The following is a 3,029-nucleotide window of genomic DNA, read 5'->3' on the forward strand; positions in this document are numbered from 1 at the left end:
TTCCATTTACTTAAAAGAATAAAACCTGTTTGGTGTTGTGAATATGAATGAAAAATGCAAGGTTAAAAGGAACAAGTGCTGATCTTCACCTACGATGGAGTCCTGAAGGAAAGGACCCACTCATTTGCCCCTCTCCCCTCCTATTTTCTGCACCAATCCCTTCCCATTCACCAGGGGAATCAGGACGTCTACCAGAGAGACAGCTGAGTTGAGACTGGGTTGCTGCCTAAATGTGTGAATTTGGGCATGTCAGTTAATTTTCCTGTCTGTTGCTCCTACACAAAATTAGAATAAGAGTCTTTATCCTTCTTTATCTTCCTTTGAACTTTGCCAAAGAAAGGCACTACAAAGATGCTGAAGAAAATCCTGCCAGCATTTGTAGCTGCCCTGTAAGGATATATACTATGTGTTCTTAACACAGAAAGTCTAGAAATAGGGTCTTTCCTGCTACATTCATGCATTATCAGGGCAATATTATCATTAGGCATAATACCTTCAAATATTAAAAAAAAATAAATGTAGGATACTGAAAGTTAAAACTATGATGCTGAAAATGAGCAATTTGAGGCCCCCAACTCCTTAGGATGCCTCTGCTTCATTCTGCTCACACTGCCCTACAGCTACTCCCTCCCTGCTTTTATATTTCAGACAAGCCAAGATTTAGCAGTGCATAGTCTCTTGGCCCCCTAATCTAAGGGAAGAAGAGCCAGGAGTTCACATTCAAGCTGGGAGTTCTAGTCTTAGTGTGTAGCCGATATAGTTATACCACATAACTAATTCATTTATGCCCAATAAATCATAAGCAACCTCACATATAACACCTAACCTCTCTAAGCCTCTGTATTAGCTCATCAGGGCTGCCATAACAAACTCCCACTGACCGGGTGGCTTAAACAAGAGAAATTAATTTTCACACAGTTCTGGAGCCTAGAAATCCAAGATCAACCAGTTGGCAGGTTTGGTTTCTGCTGAGGCCCCTATCCTTGGCTTACAGACAGATGCCATCTTGCCATGTCCTCATGTGGCCTTTCCTCTGTCTGCAAATTTCTGGTGTCTCTTCCTCTTCTTATAAGAACACCAAGCATACTGGATTAGGGCATACCCTAAGGTCTCATTTTAACTTTATCAACACATTAAAGATCTTATCTCCAAATGTGGTCACCTTCTAAGGTTAGGGCTTCAACATATGAATTTTGGAAGGGCATAGAATAGTCCGTAACAGCCTCTTTAAAAATAGGCATCATAAAATTGATGTAAGGTACAGACAAGAACATGACTTAGAAAATGTATTCTAAATAAGTCACCATACAAATATTCTATTATTAATACCCTTATTGTTGTCATTATAATTATTATCCTCTCTAACATATTGTCAATCTCCTGGGAAATCTAAATTTTCTACCTTTGGAAAAGTTATATCATAGTGGTTAAGAAAATTAAGATGTTTAGATCCAAATCCTGGCTCCACCACTTGTTAGCTGTGTGACCTTCAGAAATTGTTAACATCTCTAAATCTTAATTTCCCTGTGTATAAATTAAGGATAGTAAAAATAGCACCTATTTTTGAAAGGATTTAAAGAGGCAGTGCATTAAAATGACTGGCTAATAGTACATGCTCAGTAAATGATGGTTTTTGTTATTAACAGCAATATTTAGACCTTGCTGCTGCTGCTGCCTCTTTCTCAGCCAGCAGAGGTCTCCATCATAATCAAATGAGCATTAGCTTCCCTACGACAGTCTGCCTGCACTGCAGCTGCCAAGCATATCCACTGTTGGCAGAGAAAATAGAGAAAGAATTACCACCTTGTCTAGAGGGAGGAGAAAAAGTTTAAAACAAGAGAACAGGAAATAGGTAGCATTCCATGATAAGATGTTGGATAAACAGGTGACCATAATTAAGATTGTCTATGTTCTAGTACTGACTTTCACTGATATTGCCCTTGGTTGCCTCTCACTTTAGCTTGTTCTAAACCTGGGTTTAAAAAAAAAAAAAACTCACATATATCACAGAGGAGCAGTAAGAATAAATTGGCAGATGTTTGTAAAGTTCTCTGAAAATAAGAAGTGCTGCTAAATAGACATTTAACATTTTTCATAGTATTAAGCTTATTTCATCTTTATCACCAGTTATGCTCTCTGCCTCAGTTTTGCTTCCACTGTAATATATTTCCTTTAATCTTTTTTTCCCAGACAAGCTTACACCTCCAAGCTCAATTATTCTGTCAATTGTGTTTTAAATCGTACTGATTTCCATTAACCATTTGTGGTATCAATTTGTTGATCTATTCCTTTTTCTGAACCAATCATCTTTATATCACTGAAAGCTGGAAAGGCAGTTAAACTGAGGAAGGTGAGAGTTATTCAAGAAAAATTAAAGCATAAAGGTAAAGAAAGTGGAAACATTGGGATCAAAAAGGGTACTAAGGAAAAAAATACACATGTACTTAAAAGCACAGTACGGGAGCAGATAGAAGCACAGAGGGAAAAGAGGAGAGCGAGGTAGACGGATCCTGCTTATGCCTACTCCATCTCTCTTTCAGCACCAAGGACAGAACCTCTCAGCGGGTGACCCTAGCAACGTTCAGTTTAGGGTCCCTCCCGAATCCTCTAGAGAAAACGGATGCATTCAAAAGCAGCTATAAAACATGCACTAAGATCTAATGGGGAAGCTGGAAAAGGAGCACACAAGTAATTTCACCTTAGAGGTAAAAATGGGTGATTTTCTTTCTGTTCATGTACATAGTTTCTGTGTCCTGGGAAAGGCAAAGTTTGCTCTGCTTGGGTATGTCTGCTATCAGTAAATGGCTGCAGGAGCTGAATGCTAAACTCCACAGTCTCCAGAAATCAGAAGAAATTTTCAGGGTAAGTAATTTTTCTTTTTGTTTCTAATTTAGTACATCATGTTTTCATGGAAGTTTATTTAATCAGCTTGGGGTTCTGTGGTTCTCTAAGAATATGCAGTAAAACTCTATACCCACTCTTAGTTAAAAACCTAAAACCCTGAGGATACTTTTTCATTTTTTTTCTAA

The 3,029-nt window shown here is 38.2% G+C and overlaps 1 protein-coding gene across 3 annotated transcripts in view; it reads left to right on the forward strand.

The window, feature by feature from the left end:
- The first annotated feature begins 2,380 nt into the window (after nt 1–2,380).
- DRD3 (dopamine receptor D3) overlaps nt 2,381–3,029 on the forward strand; it is a 50,767-nt gene continuing 50,118 nt past the window's right edge. For 2 of the 3 annotated variants that reach the window (XM_012652233.1, XM_012652235.1), the window contains exon 1: nt 2,381–2,862. The gene's annotated coding sequence lies outside the window, so the exon portion shown is untranslated. The remainder of the gene's footprint in view (nt 2,863–3,029) is intronic. The other variant, XM_012652234.1, reaches the window with a different exon arrangement.

The sequence above is a fragment of the Propithecus coquereli genome, unplaced genomic scaffold (genome assembly GCF_000956105.1).
Source record: "Propithecus coquereli isolate 6110/MARCELLA unplaced genomic scaffold, Pcoq_1.0 Scaffold386, whole genome shotgun sequence".
Lineage (NCBI taxonomy): Eukaryota > Metazoa > Chordata > Mammalia > Primates > Indriidae > Propithecus > Propithecus coquereli.